The 19,389-nt window shown below is 39.1% G+C and overlaps 1 pseudogene; it reads right to left on the reverse strand.

Moving 5' to 3' along the window:
* Window positions 1-292: 292 nt before the first annotated feature.
* LOC113253600 (U6 spliceosomal RNA) lies at window positions 293-377 on the reverse strand (annotated as a pseudogene).
* Between the last annotated feature and the right edge of the window lie 19,012 nt (window positions 378-19,389).

Consider the following 19,389-nt stretch of genomic DNA (forward strand, 5'->3'; position numbering starts at 1 on the left):
TAAAGCTTCTGTAAAGCTGGGCAGTAAAGGGAAAGGAAGAGCAGAGGCTGCCAGCCCTGTCAACCTAGAACCCAGATCCAGGAAGGGTTTCTTTTGTTAAGATGGAAATATTGAATGTAATTATGTGTCATGGCAAAGATTCCTTTAAAGAGGGAAATAATAACATACAATGAAGAAAGTGGATGATTAATAGCCTAGATCCGACGAAGGTGAAACTGGATGAGATCCAGCAGAAAAAAAGGGAAGATAAGCCTCGAAGGGGGGCAGGGGGCTCATCGTGCCACAGTGAGAACAAATGTGCGTGTCATCCTTGCGCGGAGGCCATGCTAATCTCCGTAGCGTTCCAGTTTTAGTATATGTGCTGCCAAAGCAAGCGCATCACAGTGGGAACAAAGAAGGGGGAACCAGGAATGCTGATAAAGTTAAGCGCAGAGCTATAGGAAGTTGTGAGAATTCCCGTGATATTGTTCTCTGCCTGTGTTTTTCTTCTCTCAGTTCAGCAAGAGTCAAAGTCGTTTGCTGAGAATAGAGATTAAGTCATAGCATAGTGGGTTTGAAGAAAAATTACATTAAAATAATAGCATGGGCAGAGAAAGAGAAGAACTGATTAGGAAACAGAAGGATCACCAGGCAGTCCAGGGAAGCAAGGCTTGGTTCGAGAGCACGGATGTATGAGTTAACAGAGGCACCAAAACGTGGCTGTCAAGTCCTCTCTGGGGGTCTCCCTGGTGGGGTGTGGGCATTGAGAAATTAGCCTATCGGACCAACTTCAAACCAGGCATTGTAGAGCCAGGGCCACGGAAGGGGACAGAGTCCAGGGAAATAAATGGCAACGATTTCATTTGTTCCCTCTCACATCTCTAACAAAAAAAGGTATTCTTGCCCTTGTATCACTCATGGAGGTTTATCTTTGCTCCGTCTCAGTCCATCTGCACATCTGCACGGGCTGAGTTAAGAGTCAGCTGGGCCTTCAGAAGCAAAGCCACCGCTCACTCCCGGTACCTCACTGCCTCTCTGGGACCTTGGCACTACCAACCGAAACAGAGGGAAGGGGTTAAGGGCTAGGTCCCACTCCCCCTCCGGGACAACTCTGTTCCCTCTGTTTTGTCACATAAATCCAGGTTATACACACGAAGCATTTTAGCCGCCCGGAAGGAAAGCACTATGCTAATTTAGAGGATATAAAAATGGTGTACCAAATTGCTCAGAGTGATGCTCACACAGTGACAAGCTCATTTACGATACAGGATTATTAAAACCCAATCGCTGTTTTTTGGGTTCCAACTGGTTTTCATTTGCCTCAGCAGCAGATGCTCTGTGCTGGGAAGAATGAGAAACGATCTTCAGAGGGGGCACTGTAAGGCTTTCCAGCAGACGCTGTAAACCAGAATCCCACAGTCCTCAAAGCACGGATCTCATTTCCCCGACCCTTTGGTGGTGATTTACGTGATTGTACCGAAGCTATCCTCGTAACACTGGAAAGTAGGCAAAACGGTATTTTATGATTAGGTATGCAATTGTAGCCTAAGAATTTAAAATGTTTTAACAAGACTGTTCCAATTCCCACTGGGTGGATAGGGAACTCAGCAAAGACGGGTGGCCGCTCCTCGCTCCTTACTTGGAGCTCTCGCGAAACTCCTCGGTAGCCCCCAGAGTTCAGAGAGCGTGACCAGCCTCAAAGCCTAAATAATTTTGAATATTGAACTCTTTGGAGGAGTGGGCCTATGTAAATCCAATAAATACATTCATTTTTTAAAGGGAATCTTATTTAGTGCCTTCTTTCAGGGCCCCCAAATAGGGCCTGATCTCTGGAGCTCCAGGAGAAATGAGATGGGACTCTGGTGCCCCAGCCCTGCCCTGACCCCCCTTCTCTCGGAGTTGCCCTCTCTTGGTCTCCCTTCCTCTTTTGCTGAGGAAAGACAACCGATCAGAGGCCCTGATGATGAAGTCTGGCACGTTCTATGCAAGGGCATGAACACCCAGAAGAAAGGCAGCCCCAGATGGAGGCCAAGAAGCCAATCCTGATCAGAACAGGCTCAAGAAATGGGAAGTACTCGATCCCACTCGGTCCTTTGCCAAATCCACAGGGAGGCAACCTTTTGCAGGAACTAAACGACCTCTAACTTGTCCCTGTGATAAATGTCTGATATAGAATTTATCAGCCAAATTGCTACCGAATGCTTTTTATATCATTAAACAGTAATGCATACACTGAAAGAAAAGGTAGTCCAATATGTAATTTTAAAGGCAATGTGTAACTTATCCATCAGTTTTATTGGAATAATCTTTAAAGCTCTTAAATTACAAGTTTTGGTTTTAGTTTTTTTTCCTTATGTGAATACTTAGGAAACTGCTACAGTCTTCACAATGTAAGACTACAAGAATTAGCATCGGTTCTTGCTGGAACTTTGCGCCCTGCTAACATTGCTAGGGTGCTCACTATTGTCTCTTGTGTAGCAGCTGATTACTTTACATTAAGTATGTACAGCAGACACCTTTCATAAGACCGCAACGGGACATGAATGTGTGAACAACTCCATCCCATATCATCAGATTTTAAAAAATTCAGGGTGCTTGAGTGGTTCAGTAGGTTAAGTGTCCCACTCTTGATTTTGGCTCAGCTCATGATCTCAGCGTCATGGGATTGAACCCTGTGTCAGGGTCCCCATTCAGAGGGGTGCCTGCTTCTCTCCCTCTCTCTGCCCCTCTCCCCACTTGCGCTGTCTCTAATAAATCAACCAGTCCTTAAAAAAATAAAATTTCTCAAACCTAACTATTGTCTATAAAGGAATCTGTGTCATCTAAGAGGCCTCTCTGATTTTTGCTCTTTCTCCACGGGTCTGTTATAACCAATTAAAATGTTTTCCAAATAAATAAATAAATAAATAAATAAATAAATAAAAATAAAATGTTTTCCACTGCTGTATTTCTACTTGGCACATGGAATTCTATTTTACTTAAAAGGTTCATTAGAGAACAAGCAGTTCTTTGATAAGAAAACAATATCTCCTATTAGCTTAGATGCTGGGGTAAGCTGACATTATGAGCCATCTAATAGGATGGCAGCACCAGCTATGAATAATTGTATCCTGAAGTGTTCATTCCGAATGCAGTCAAGACCTGATACTTTGCACTTCAAATGTGACTAGTGCAAACTGAGATGTGGTTATAAGCATAAGATACACACCAGATTTCAAAGACTTAGAGTAAAACTAAAAAGTAAAATTGATCAACAATAATTATTATATCAGTTGCATGTTAAAACGATTCGATTTCGACTTTATTAAGTTAAATATAAAATATACTATTAAAATGAATTCCACCTCTTCCTTTTTACAAATTTCATGTGGCCACTAGAAAATGTAAGATCACAAACATGGCTCTCCTTTGGGGTTCACATTACACTTGTATGGGAGAGTGCTGCCTTACACTCAACTTGTAGTTCATAGGAAATACAGGAGAAAGAAGTTAAAAGGCTCCAAGTGGAAAGAATTAGCTAAATCTAAACTGGGGCAGGTACTACAACAGACCTCCCAAGAGCATGGGTCACAGCCTGCTGCTGGTCTGCATAACCACCATTTGTTAACAGCCTACAAAAAGACGCGGAGTTTGCACAAGAATCTACATCAACTATGTCACATCCTACACGTGATGCTGCATGGTTTAGATGACATCATTGTCATAGCAAAATTTAACCAACAAAGAAAACTGGTCCCCTCATAGTGGGAGGAAGAGAGGATAACTATAAAAGACATTTTGGGACAACTGGGGAAATATTAATATGTGCTGGGGCAAGAAGGAGATTAACTGTGCCTTCTCACTCCAGGCTATTCTTTTGAACTTCCCGAGGCAGGGTTTGAGAGAGAAGCCAATGAACTCTTCCTGATGTGGGTTCTAGACTCAAAGGCAACGAACCACCCAACAAGCTATCTTACCTTGTTTTTAGCCCATGCAGTGCAAAAGTAGAAAGAGATCAAAGTCTACTGACTTTACAGTAGAATCACATTGCCCAAGAGACCCCGAGGTTGGCCAGCAATGCTGTGTTTCTGCTAAGTCCCTAAAGCAATGCCTAGGCTCTGAACCCATGTCAACAGAAAATGGGTCACCAAAACTACAACCACCAAAAGGAACATCTTCTGGATTATTCATCTCAGGTGACCAAACAGGGTAATGAGCAAGAGAGATCCTGCCTGAGTTCAGAACCAAAAAGAGCCAGATACTTAGTCAAAAGATGGAGTTTCCATCCTCTGTAGGTCAGAAGTCCTTGCTAATTTTGTGTAATGAGATATCAGATGGACCAGTGACCCTGTTTGTTGTTTTCCATACTCCCCCTTTCCAATATGGGAGGTGATTTTTAAACCTTTATTGTGAAAAATTTTAAGCATACCCCAAAGTAAGAAAAAACCAAAACCCCCCCCCAAAAAAACCACATCATATAATGAACACCTTATTACTGAATTCAACAATCATCAACATTTTGCTAATCTCTTCATCTCTTGCCCCATTTTCTTCACTGCAGTATTTTAAAGCCAATACCAAAGATCATGTTGTGTCAGGAATAAATTAAGTGGGAGTTTTAAACTTTTTTATTACACTGATCTTCTTTTTCTATAACCATTATATAGTGAATAATTTGCAATGATGAAACTTTTCATTTAACACATGTGACCAGATCATCAGAAGCTACATGCCATGTGCATAAGACATAGAGGTCCTGAACCATGCACCTGACCACGATAATAACCTTATGCACCTTTGGTAGGTCTCCCACTGGTGAGGACCTGACTGCATTTCCAATTGTATGGAGTTAGGGACTTTTGAAGGTGTATATTCATATGCAGAAATGATATGAACCCCAAATTGCTCTTTTTGGGTTTCAATTTCCCGTATATCTTTGGTAAGAAACGTCTTTCCAAGTCAAATATAAAACTCAACTGATTCAAAAACTAATAATGCTTTGTGCTTGTTTCATGCTTACAATGTATTTTCACATGGGCAAACTTTTTTTCTTTAAGACAAAATGGATTCTGAATAAATCAAAGGCACAAAATCTGAATCTAAAACCAGTCCCTCATTGTAGGATCTGAGCCAGATAAGGTGAGCTATCTTTTTCTTTGTCAAGCTCAGGAAGAAAAAAAAAATCTTGATTTGCATTACCCTCAAGAAATTTACATGAAAATGGAGGTGTTGGAGGAGGTGTGTGTGAAAGACTCCCGCAAGAGGTGGAGGAAGGAGGGCAGACATTGCTGGAAGTCACAGCTAAAGTCGTACAGCATGTTTCTCAGTGCTTTGCCATTCCGGTAGGCAAGCTTCTTTTGGCACCAAGCTGAAGAGGCTACACATTGTCAGCCAGAATATTGAGGGTGCTAAGATCTCGTACAGTGTAAAAATTCTGTTTACCGGCTGCTGGGAAGCAGTGAATATTCCAAAGGTTTCTTCTAGGTTGAGCCTTCTAGGTTTCCTGGCTTCTTAGTGACACAGCACAACACTTGTCAGGGGTGCAAAAGTCTAAAATAGGTCACCCTCCTCTCTGTAAAGAGGTTTAGCTCACACCAGGTTTTTAAAAAGTGCTTATTCATTCTAAAACAGCCTCGAGGAGAAATGGCAGTGACATTGAGAAGATGTCCTAGGATATTTTAGGGAGATAAAAGTGGCTTTTCCTTTAAGAACTTCTTTGAGATCATTATTTTCTGGCTGAGTATTTGTTTGGGTTTATTTTACTATATTAACTTCTAAATTAATTTTTTTAAACTTTTAGCTAAGATAGTTTACCTAATTTGTTATCTACGTGAAGCAAATAAGTTTGTCATTGTGGTCCTCTGTTGATTCATGACACTGAAAATGTACCTCAGTAGCATAAGAAAAATAAAAGGACTAAATGTGCAAATAGACCATGGCCAGACCATGTAGAACTACAGAATTTTGACCCACAACCTCTCCAGCAATAGGTCCAGACAATCAGAGTTTATCAGACAGCTGGCTTCCCTTTTACGCGCCCTGGCTTCCACTCAGGAGCAACCCGAGAAAGGCAAATACATACCCCAAACCAATCTCAGAAGAGGCTCTAGTATGCCCACTTCCAGCTTCGCCAGCCAACACCCTCCACCCAGGGCATACGTAAGCCTTCCTTTTTCTCCCCCCACTATAAAGTTCTCCCACTCTTCTGCCTGCCTCAGAGTCTGCCAAACACAGGGACAGTGGCCAACTTTCTTTCTATAGCAAGCCCTAGATAAATAGTCTACATTTGTTCCAGTAGGGATGGTCTCTGCTTATTTCCATAGTTTCCTGAAGGTGTCACCAAAGTCGTATGTTCCGTCCTCTGCAGCAAATCCCAGTGTTTGACCAGATGTGTGCAGTGCCCACAGAATCTCTTTGTCACTAGCTGCTGGCAGCTTGTGGAGGTCTTGCCAAAGTAGTAAGTCAGCGCCAGGTCTCATCCCCACTCCCCTTGCCTTGATGGAGATCCTTGGCTCTTTATCCTCAGTTCAGTAATGAGGCTTTATTGTTGATTCTCATTTGTTTGGGTCCTACGTGGAATGAGGCTGCTCCTTTTCCTTCTGTTTTTGCTCTTTTGTGCTCCTGTTTTGTGCTGGGCCATTTAAAACCATTGTTCATTATAAGAAGGAGAATCACAGGGCAGAACGCAGGAGAGACCCTATAAACCTATTCGTCCATCCAGCCCCACAGACTGGTAAGTTTGTAGTTCTCACAGAATCCATGTTCACTTGTACAACTTTGCTGTGGGTCATCAATAAAACCAGATGAAGCTCTTTCCCCTCTCATTTTTTTTTCCTTCCTGTGAGCTTGGCTTGGATCCAAAGAGAACATTCTTTCTGGTTTTCCTTCTGGGGGGTGGAATGGGGCAGGACGGCAGGGTAGGGTGGGTGCCAGTTGTCAGGTCTGTGCTCACAGGCAGCCAGCCATTAGGCTGGGGCCCTGAAACTGGGGGGAGCAAGCATCACAAGCATTACATTCCTACTTACCATGGCTGACTCTTGTGGGGTGTCTCAGTCTAAATCCTCTCCCCTACGTGTAAAAACCCTTGCCTCCTCTGTGTACTCTCCTTACAATATCATTTTATATTACAAATTCTTAAAATATAAATTCTTGTGCATATCTTTCTAAATGGCACAACTTCATCAGGGATGACTTGGGTCTTCAGTGGCCACTCTGGGAAATGTTTGATTTGAACAAAATTGGTCATTTGAGAGGTATCTTAGGAAAGAAAAGGAGTAAGATCTCACACGTTCAATGGGCAGCATCTTATGACTGATATGCAGACTCCGAAGGAAATGCTGACGCAAACCTTGTCTCAATTAAAGATTCTTTGGCCAAAGCAAATGAGCCAGCTGACGAACTGAAGCAAGAGCAGACTAGATTTATTTTCCTAGTGAATATTGTCCCTTCTGTCTTCCTGTTGCCTCCCTAAATCCAGTTGTCCCTCTAACCCTTATCCTTCTGATCTCTTCTTGTACCTCCTCTATGTTCTTCCCTTGTCCAGAGCTGCTATCTTTCCCCTAAAACTCTTATACCCTCAAATACTGGCTGTCTCCAAGGATTTATTCCTCCCATGAGCCAAGTATGCAGGCAACTGTAACTTAATCCTTGGACTCCAGCTGAAACAAGAGCTATTAATAAGGATTTACCTAAACCAAGACAAGACCAGCAACTACAGATAAACCTTGAGTTCAGTTCCAGACCACTGCAATAATAGCACCCATGGCACTGACACCGAGTCAAATGAATTTTTTGGTTTCCCAGTACATATAAAAGTTATGCTTACGTTATACTGTAGTGTATTAATTGTGCAATAGCATTATGTCTGAGAAACGATGTACATACCTTAATTTAAAAATATTCAATTGCTAAAAAAAAAAAGCTAACTACATAGAAACTTTCAGTGAGTCATAAGAACTGATCATAGATCACCATTATTAATATAATGAAAGAGTGTAAAATGTTGTGAGAATTACCAAAATGTGACACAGAGACACAAAGTGAGCAAATGCTGTTGGGAAAATGGCACCAACAGATTTGCTCAATACAGGGTTGCCACGAACCATGAGTTTGTAAAACAAACAAACAAACAAACAAACAAACCCACCAGTATCTGTAAAGCATAATAAAGCACGTAGAGCACGTGTGCCTGTATTCAGAGAATTTAGAATCCTTCTGGGTAGCCCTGGGTTCCCTGACCTATATTAACTTGTACACATGTTGGTTGGAACCTCATATCGAATGCTAGATGACAAAAGCTAATTAGATTCACCTGGAAAAGGACCTACAAGATCCTTCTTTCTTTTCATTTAATTCCAGTGTTATATTAGTTTTAGGGGTGTAACATAGTGATTCAACAATTCCATTTATTACTCAGTGCTCATCAAGGTAAGTATACTCTTAATCCCTTTCACCTACTTCACCCATCCCCCACCAACCACCTCCCCTCTGGTAACCATCTGTTTGTTCTCTATACTTATGAGTCTATTTCTTGGTTTGTCTCTTTTTTTCCTTTGTTGGTTTGCTTGTTTCTTAAATTCCAATATGAGTGAGATCATATACTATTTGTCTTTCTCTGACCGGCTGATTTTGCTTAACATTATACTCTCTAGCTCCATCCATTTGTTGCAAATGGCAAGATTTCATTCTTTTTTATGGCTAAGTAATATTCCATTGTATACATATACCACTTCTTCTTTATCCATTCATCAATTGATGGACATGAGCTATTTCCATAATTTGGTGATTGCAAATAATGCTGCTATAAAAATAGGAGTGCATATATCCTTTTGAATTAGTGTTTTCATATTCTTTGGCAAAATGCCCAGTAGTATGATTACTGGATCATATGATAATTTTATTTTTTAATTTGTTGAGGAACCTCCACGCTGTCTTCCACAGTGGTCGTACCAGTTTGCATTCCCATCAACAATGCACAAGCGTTCCTTTTTCTCCACATCCTCGCTAACACCTGTTGTCATTCTTGTGTTTTCTATTTTAGCCATTCTGACAGGTGTGAGGTGGTATTTCTTTCCAGAATATACCCAAGAGCCAAAAGGGGCCTGAAAAGTAGGACAAAATCTCCGAACTACTCCAAGAAATTTTTGAATACAGATCAGTTGTATCATAATTTTTTCTGCAAATGGAGAAAAGATAAAATGATAAGAGATTTTTATAACAGACCAGGGAATACTTTCTTTTTTTAATTAATTAATTTATTTGAGAGAGAGCGTGCACACAGGAGTCAAGGGCTGGGCAGAGGGAGAGGGAGAGAAATCCTCAAGCAGACTCCTTGCTGAGCACGGAAGCCTACATGGGGCTAAATCTCAGGACCCTGAAATCATGATCTGAGCCGAAATCAAGAGTCAGATCCTCAACGTACTGAGCCACTGAGGTGCCCCTAGGCAATACTTCCTAACATTTGAAAGTTAACGAAGGTGCCAATGTAATAGCAGTCCTTTTATCTCATTTTGTCAATGGAATTAAACCTGAAATCGGAGACCTAATTCAAAAACAGAAATTGAAATGAGAGACAGGGCCTTAACATGAATTATAACACCCAGTACAGCATTTTAAAAGAGCTGTCTGATGAAATTAGACAGGACCCCAAATAGACTTATGACCCTGCAGATCAAATAGTTGTGTGACCCATTTCCCAATTTACCACCTTTTGACAAGAACATGTGTAAATATTGTAAACAGAAGGAACATAGGAAAAAATATTGCTTTTTTTTTTTTTTTTTACAAAAGAGAAATCAAGACATAGAAATATCCCACAATTCAGATCAATGATGGTGCTCTTAGGAAGGAAAACGTACCCAATGTTCTGCCTTATGCTTAAACACTTAAGGCAGATTAAATATAGATAGTTACTCTCATCAATTCCTGATAGATACAAGCAATATCCTTTCTACATTAAACACTTCTAACTGCTCAATCTCTGCATTCTTCTCAGAGAAAACATACAACAACGACAGGTATTTCAAATACCCCACGTATTTTCCCTATCTCCTAATAATTAACTGTAACCCTTGGACACATAACTAAAAATATTTCTTCCTGCTCCATGATACTACTCTTGCAAATTTAATGAGGACTTACTTTGCAAATGGGATTGTACAAATACACAGCACAGAAACTATTCCTCGTGGTTCCAAAGCACTCCTCTAGCCAAAATCAAATTGTATCTGCCCTGGATATGTAGTTTTTTCCTTTTTTGTTATATTTGATGCATATTCAGATCTTGGTACCATATTTGACCCTCTATGGGGTAAAATTCCAATAGCATAGGAAAAATAATTTGATCAGAGCCTAGTGAAGTTCACATTGATCCTACTGGTACCTAAACTTACCCAATATCCTTTGAAGCCAAAAGCAAAGGAAGGGCTCAAACCAATATTTGAAAGACTTCTAAGCAAAGGTCTTCTCAGACCCCATAGTAGCTCCGTAACACTTTTATCCTGCCATTATACAAGCCGAATAGATGAAGATCTCAGGTCTTTCCTAGATCTCAAGGCCATCAACAAAATGGATATCCCTTACTTCCCAGCAATACCTAACCCGAACACCATCTTGTTATCGATTCTGCTTCAAGCCACCTACTTCACTGTAATAGATTTCTGCTTTGCCTTTTTCGGTATGCCTCTGCACCAGCGGAGTCAATACCTTTTGCTAATCTCTGCTAAACACAAATAATAGTAACTATCTTCCTTACAAAATACTAGAAGTGATCTACACAGGAGCTCTGATTCTGATAATAGCAAAGTAACTTATGTCTTATTCACCTATACACATTTATAACACGTATAAAGCCTGGATAAAAAGTATTTAAGTACAGAAATACTTAAAGGCACTCAAGAAGGAGTTTGCCACAATTACCAGTTGGAAATTTCAACCTTCTTCTCTTGGTAATCGATAGAACAACAGTTGAAAAAGCAGCAAGGATATACAAAACTTGAAAAGCACAATCAACCGACGTCATTTAACTGAAATTTATACAACAAAATGCCCAAGAATGACAGGATGTACATTCTTCTAAAATGCCTTTGGAATGTGTACAGAAATGGACTATACAGTGGGCTGTAAATCAAGTCTGGATGAATATAGAAAGACTGAAATGATTGACCAGTTTGAAAAACAAAATTATACTTCATAACCTCCTAGTAAAAAAACAACAAATGAATAAAAACAAAACAAAACTTCAGGCTTAAATGTCTTTACTTATGAATTCTACCAATCATTAAATATATAAAGCCGATGTTACATAAAATCTTTTAGAAAATATAAAATGAGGGGCACCCCGGTGGCTCATTCAGTTAAGCAGCTGCCTTTGGCTCCGGTCATGACCTCAGGGTCCTGGGATTGAGCCCCGCATCATCAGGCTCTCTGCTCAGTGGGGAGCCTGCTTCTTCCTCTCCCTCTGCCTGCTGCTCTACCTACTTGTGCTCTCTCTCTCTCTCTCAAATAAACAAATAAATAAAATCTTAAAAAAAAGAAAATATAAAATGAAAAAAAATAGTTCCCAGAACATTGTACAAGGTCAGTATTATCTAGATAGTAACACGAAGAATATATTACAAGAAAAGAAAACTACAGGTGAATATGTCTCATGAATATAGACACAAAAATCCTTAATGAGATATTAGTAGGTCAAAACAAGCAATATGTAAGGGATAGCAAATTATGAACAGATAGAGTTACCCTAGGAATGAAAAGTTAGCTTGATATTTAAGAAGCCAATCAATTTAATTCTCTAATTTAACAGATAAAAATTTTTTAAAACCCTCACCATATGATCATCTAAATAAATAATAATTTATTATTATTAAAGAAAAATAATTTGGTGAAATTCAACACCATTCATTATTTGTGCAAAAAGGAATTGAAGGAACTTTGTCAACTAGAGTTTTGTTTTTCTAAGCCTACAAAAAACCAACAGGTAACACACATACAATTTTGATCAAAGGTGATGTGATCAGAATCGATAGAAATTTTCTATACAAGTGACAAGCTACTCCTTGTACATGAGGGTTGGAGAACAATTTCTTCCCTCTGTTTATATACAGAAAAGGACATAAAAGAAGAAAGAAGCACCTTTGATCCTTGGAGACAGGATGGAAAGGATCTTGGGTTCTGACCTTAACTTGTAGAAAGTCAATAAAATCACTCTTCAGGCAACGGATAGCTGCATGTGTCTGAGTTTTTATCACCTAGAAATGGCTCTTGAAGAAAATTCTGTAATGCTTTTCAATGACAAACAGAAGCCTTACATACTCTCCATGCACACACATACATATTATGTGCAAATCTGTTAGCTGAGATATTGTCATGCACTTCTTCTTTTTTTTTTTTTTAAAGATTTTATTTATTTATTTGACAGAGACAGCCAGCGAGAGAGGGAACACAAGCAGGGGGAGTGGGAGAGGAAGAAGCAGGCTCATAGCGGAGGAGCCTGATGTGGGGCTCGATCCCATAACGCCGGGATCACACCCTGAGCCGAAGGCAGACACTTAACCGCCGTGCCACCCAGGCGCCCCTTGTCATGCACTTCTGCTTCTATCTTTCCTGTACATCACCAATAGGAAGCCTGAGCAAAGGTGAAATATAATACTGTTTGTAAAAGCAAATCACTTTACCCTTCTGGATTTTACTTTCCTCATCTATTAAAATGAGGGAGAGGAGCTAGGTGACCTTTAATATACTTTAAACTCTGTCATTACATCCTCTTAAGTTTGGTATGCTAGTGACCTGTGGATAAAAACAGAAAATTATGAAAATTTTCTTTTCCATTTGGACATTTTTCTCTGCGTCTGGAGGTAAATTACTGTAGATTGTGTTTTCAGAGTTCCTTTGTTAGCCAGCTTTCAGTTGAAATATGCCAATGAGAGACAGCAGGAAAAAAAAGATAGAAATCCTAGAGAGAGATAATAGATTTCCTCCCAAATTCTCACTGTTTGGTGCTACATATTTGCTAGTGGCTACGTTCCCTCAGCTCCCGCCAGGCAGCCTCTACTCGCGTTCCCTTCTTTTGGGAGAGGTAACGGCTTTGTTCTGGCTAGTTTCTATGTGTTTCATCATCCCTTTACCCTGGATAAACCTCTGAAAGCAGAACTTTAAAGTTTCTTTGTTGAAACATCTAGGGTAAATTTCATTTCATGCTGAGATTTTTGAGAAGCCAAAAACCCAAGTCATCACTCACATCAATGGATAGATCGTTCAGACGGAAAAGCAACACGGAAACACCAGCCTCGAATGGTGTGTTAGACCGAATGGACTTAACAGACACACGCAGAGAACTTCATCCAAAAGGAGAACACACATTCTTCTCAAATGCGCGTGCGACATTCTCCAAGATAGATCATATGTTGGGCCACAATGCAGGTCTTAATAAATTTAAGAAAACTGAAATCTTATCAAGCATCTTTTCTGACCACAATGGTATAAGACCAGAAATGAATTACAAGACGAAAACTGAAAAATTTAAAAATATGTGGAGAACAAACAACATGTTAATGAACAATCACTGGTCAACAAAGAAATCAACTGGAAAAAACAAAACACCTTAATACAAACGAAAATGGAAATAAAATGTACCGACATTTATGGGATACAGCAAAAGGAGTTTTAAGAGAAAGCTATTGACCACAAATGCCTACCTCAAGAAATGAGAAAAATTTCAAGAAAACAACATAACTTTACACCTTAAGGAACTAGGAAAAGAACAAATGAAGCCTAAAGTTTGTAGAAGGAATAAAATAAAAAAAGATCAGAGCAGAAATAAGTGAAATAGACTAAAAAGATTAAAACTTTAAATAAAACTGAGAGCTGGCTCTTTGAAAAGATAAGCAAAATTGACAAGCCAGATAGACTCACCAAGAACAAAAGAGAAATCAAATCAATAAAGTCAGAATAAAAGAGATGTCACGACTGATACCACGGAAATAGAAAGGATCATAAGAGAGTACTATGAACAGCTATAGATGAATAAATTATACAACCTAGAAGAAATGGTAAGTGCCTAGAAACATAACCTTCCTAGACAGAAACAAAGAAAATAGAAAATCTGAATAGACTGATTACTAGTAAAGAAATCAAATCAGTAATCAAGAACCTCCCAAAGACCAAAAGTCCAGGACCAGACTGAACCACTGGTGAATCCTACCAAACCTTCAAAGAAGAATTAATACCAATTTTCTCAAATTCTTCCAAGATATAGAAGAGGAAGGAAGACTTCCAAAGTCATTTTATGAGGTCAGCATTACAGAACCAGAAGGCACACAAGAAAATGAAATTATAGACCAATATCCCTAATGAACATAGATACAAAAACCACACAAAATATTGCCAAACCACACTGAACAATACATTAAAAAGATTATGCACCATGATCAAGTGAGATTTAATCCGGGGATGTGAGGATGATTGAACACCCACAAATCAATCAATTTGATACACCACATTCACAAAATTAAGGATAAAATTCACATCATCTCAAAAGATGCAGAAAAAAGCATTTGACAAAATTCAACATCCATTTATGATAAATTCTCAACAAAGTATACAGGGAAAATTCTCAACTTTCTCAAAAAAAAAAACTCAACTAAATATAGAAGGAATATACCTCAACATTATAAAGGCAATATATGACAAGCTCATAGCTAACATCATATTCAATGACAAAAAGCTGAAACCCTGGGGCGCCTGGGTGGCTCAGTCGATGGGCGTCTGCCTTCAGCTTAGGGCGTGATCCTGGCGTTCCGGGATCGAGCCCCATGTCAGGCTCCTCCACTGGGAGCCTGCTTCTTCCTCTCCCACTCCCCCTGCTTGTGTTCCCTTTCTCGCTGGCTGTCTCTCTCTCTGTCGAATGAATAAATAAAATCTTAAAAAAAAAAAAAAGCTGAAACCCTTTTTTTAAGATCAGGAACAAGACAAGGATGTCCCCTTTTATTCGACAAAGTATTAAAAGTCCTAGCCAGAGCCATTACGTAGAAAAAGACATAAAAGGCATGCAAATTAGAAAGGAAGAAGTAAAACTATCTCTATTTGCAGATGATATAATATTATATATGGAAAACCCCAAAGACTCCACTGAAAAGAAACTGTTAGAACATAAAGACATTCAATAAGGTTGTGGGATACAAAACCAATATTCAAAAATCTGTGGTATTTCTACATACTAACAATGAACTATCAGAAAGAGAAATTAAGAAAACAACCTCATTTACAGTTGCATCAAAAGGAATGAAATACCTAAGAATAAATTTAACCAAGGAGGTGAAAGATCTGTACTCTAAAAATTATAAGACATTGATGAAAGAAATCAAAGGAAGCACAAATAGGGGCGCCTGGGTGGCACAGCGGTTGAGCGTCTGCCTTTGGCTCAGGGCGTGATCCCGGCGTTGTGGGATCGAGCCCCACATCAGGCTCCTCCGCTATGAGCCTGCTTCTTCCTCTCCTACTCCCCCTGCTTGTGTTCCCTCTCTCGCTGGCTGTCTCTATCTCTGTCAAATAAATAAATAAAATCTTAAAAAAAAAAAAAAAAAACAAAGGAAGCACAAATAAATGGAAAGGTATTCCATGCCCATGGATTAGAAGAATAAATATTGTTACAATACCCATACCACCCAAAGGATCTATGGATTCAACAGATCTATAGATCCAATTCCTATCAAAATTCCAATGACATGTTTTACAGAAGTAGAACAAGCAATTCTAAAATATGTATGGAAACGAAAATTAAAAAATAAAAAACAAAAAACAAAAAAACCCTGATTAGTGAAAGCAATCTCAAGAAAGAACAAAAAGCTGGAAGCATCACACTCCCTGATTTCAAACTATATTGAAGCAGACACATGAATCAAGGGAACAAAAGAGATAGCCCAGAAATAAAACCAAGCCTATATGGTCAATTAATTAGTGACAAAAGAACCAAAAATATTCAGTGAGGAAAGGACAGTCTCTTCTATAAATGGTGTGAGGAAAACTGGACAGTCACATGCAAAAGAATGAAACTAGACTACTATCCTACACCATACACAAAAATTAATTCGAAATGGATTAAAGACTTGAATATAAGACCTAACATCATGAAATTCCTAGAAGAAAACATAGGCAGTAAGGTCCTTGACATCAGTCTTGGTGATGAGTATTTGGTTCTGCCTCCAAAAGCCAAAGCAACAAAAGCAAAAATAAACAACTAGAACTACATCTAACCAAAACTTCTGCACAGCAAAGGGTATCATCAACAAAAGGAAAACTACTGAATGGGGGAAAATATTTGCAAGTCATATATCTATCTGATTAGGGATTAATATTCAAAATACATAAAGAACTCATGCAACTCAATAGGAAAAATAAGCAAACAATCCAATTTTTTAAATGGGCAGAAAATCTCAATAAATATTTTTCCAAAACAGGCATATAGGGGGCCAACAGACACATGAAAAGGTGCTCAACATCACTAATCACGAGGAAAATAAAAATCAAAACCACAATGAAATATTACTTCACACCTATCAGAATGGTTATCAACAAAAAAACAAACAAACAAAATGATAAGTATTGGTGAGGATGTGAAGAAAAAGGGACCCTCATGCACCATTGGTAAGGATGTAATATGGAGGTTTCTCAAAAAATTAAAGATAGACCTACCATATGATCCAGCAATTCCACTTTTGGATGTTTATCTGAAGAAAACAAAAAGACTAAAAAGATATATGCACCCACATATTCGTTGCAGCATTATTTATTATAGTCCAGATATAGAAACAATCTAAGTGTCTATCGATGGATGAGTGGAAAAGAAGATGTTATATATATATATATATATAATATTCAGCCATAAGAAGGAATGAAATTCTACCATTTGTGACAACACGGATAGACCTTGAGGACATTATACTTAGTGAAATAAATGACACAGCAAAAGACAAATACCGTATGATCTCACCTAGATGTGGAATCTAAAAACAAACCCTCAAACCAAAAACCAAATTCACAATACAGAGAATAGATGGGTTGTTGCCAGAGGTGGGCAAGGATGGAGTGGATGAAATGGCTAAAGGGGGTCAAAAGGTACAAACTTTCAGCCGTAAAATAAAACAAGTCCAGGGAGGGAATGTACAACATGGGGAAGATAGTCAATAACACTATACTGTATATCTGAAAGTTGGTAAGCCAGTAAATCTTAAAAGTCCTTGTCACAAGAAAAGAATTCTTACAACTACGTATGGGGATGGATATTAACTAACTTACTGTGGTGATCATTTTGCAATATATACAATATCAAATTTAAAAAATGCAACAAGAACAGAGACCTGGCAGGTACCTGCATGTTGGAGCTTGCTTTTTTCATGTCGCTGGAAACCCTTATTCCACCAAGTAAAGAAGTCCGAGAGAGCTTTCTGGGAGTATGAGAATCCACATGGAGAGAGGCTCCAGTCATCCGTCCCTGTCATCTCAGGTGAGTCCCCAGGTCCCCAGACAGTTGAATGATGCTATCCTAAGCCATCCAGTATCAGACAAACCGAGGGAGACCAGAAAGATCCCTTAGCCAACTCCAGTACTATTTCCCAGGACTGGGAGAAAATGATAATAAATTGGTGCTTTAAGCCATTAAATAAATAAATAAATAAATAAATAAGTAAAATTCTTTATATTTGATTTTGGAATATATTTTAAAATATATTTTCATATTCGTTTGTATTTCAGAAATCTGTACCACTTTAAAGACAAAATGAATCCAAACAATGAACTTTTAATTCCCTAAGAACTAACAACAACAACAACAAAAGTTGCATTGAATCGCATGGCTAATATTCATTCTTGCTCTTCAGCTGGAACTCCCAGCAATCCCCCTCTCAGACTAACACCAAATACTGGCAGAGGGTCACCTACGAGACTGATGCACTCCTTGGCTGGCAGTAATAATTAAATGTTTTGATTTAAAAGGCTTCTCACTAGACCATTGACTGTATTATGATGTGAATATAGATGTAAAACATTGACTTTTGGCTTGGTCAGGTATCATACTCTGCTGACATTTGAAAGTAATATTTGCTTCCTGTTATTCACAGTGGCCTGTGAATTGCACTGAAAGATGGGAAGCCTGGATCTGATTCTTGCGTTGGAAAATAACTGTGTGATTAGGGCCAAAAGTTTTAGCCTCTTGGTGGTTTAGCTTTCCAATCCATAAGAATGTATGCATTCGCACCTAACTGTTTTTCAAAATAGCTTTAAAAAAAAATCCCTCTTTGAGTGCTTAGGGCTCAGAGTGAGCCTGTTCTCCACTTGAAGTTTCTTTACAAGGGTGAAAATATGCTTTTCCAGCAGCTCTCCCTCCCCCAGATTTATCAAGATGCTGCAATTGCCTTAAAAACACTACCGGTGATTTTGTGGGCTTGAGAAAGCCACAGGCTTATTTTTACTGAAATAACAGTGGTCTTAGTGGTTTTCTCTGTCTCTCTTTTTTATTCCTTTTTAAAATAGGCTAACTTGACCTTGGAACATAGTTCTGTCAGTGATGAGATTATAACAACTCCTTAGTTTAGCCCCAATTAGTGCAAATACCTGTCCTTTTGATGAGAGGCCCAGAGCAATTAATTATTCTTTCAACTGTTGATTCACGTACTCAATAAATAGTTGTTTTGAGCTAATGATACTCTAGGCCAAGGTGTGTCTGAGGAAGTTAAAAATAATGAGATAGCCCCTGTGACAACAGAGCACTTATGACCCAAGGAGTGATAAAGCGTAACAAGTTTGGTAAAACCCAACACAGAGTAGGGCAAGTTGCTCAGGGACGTGACAAGCAAGCAACTGTAGATATTTAGAGAGGAAGAGTGTGGGATCAAGTGCGTATCACGGGCAAGCTTGTGGCGGGGTTCGAGGTAGGCCCGGGTCAGGGCTTAGGATTGCAAGAGGCTCTAGGGACATAGCAAAATACAGCAAAATGCTTTGGAAACTTCAAGTAGCGTACAAGTGTTAGATAATCACAGTTATTACATAATAATTGTTAAAAGTATTTTTCCACCAATATGCCATCATTAAAGTAATTACTTTTAAATGTCCTCATGAAATGCTTGATATTTACAGAAGTCAGTAAGAAAGAATCAACAGTTTTGACACAGTTGCTCCAGTGGACAGGGAAAATGATCGGTCACCCACCATTGCCCAGTCCTTCTGTACTCCTAACTCTTCAAATGTATACATCTGCGGTTCCCAAGCCACACCGAGGCACCCAGGGTGTTACGGCGAACTCACAGGGGTGCCGTGGGATATTTTACAGTTTTGAGGGGAATACAGCAATATTCAACAGCCGTCAGACCCCATACAAACTCCGAGTTCAAAGTAGTTTACAGTTTCAATATGAGATGACACTACACAACTTTTGATACC

The sequence above is a fragment of the Ursus arctos genome, unplaced genomic scaffold (genome assembly GCF_023065955.2).
Source record: "Ursus arctos isolate Adak ecotype North America unplaced genomic scaffold, UrsArc2.0 scaffold_17, whole genome shotgun sequence".
Taxonomy (NCBI): domain Eukaryota; kingdom Metazoa; phylum Chordata; class Mammalia; order Carnivora; family Ursidae; genus Ursus; species Ursus arctos.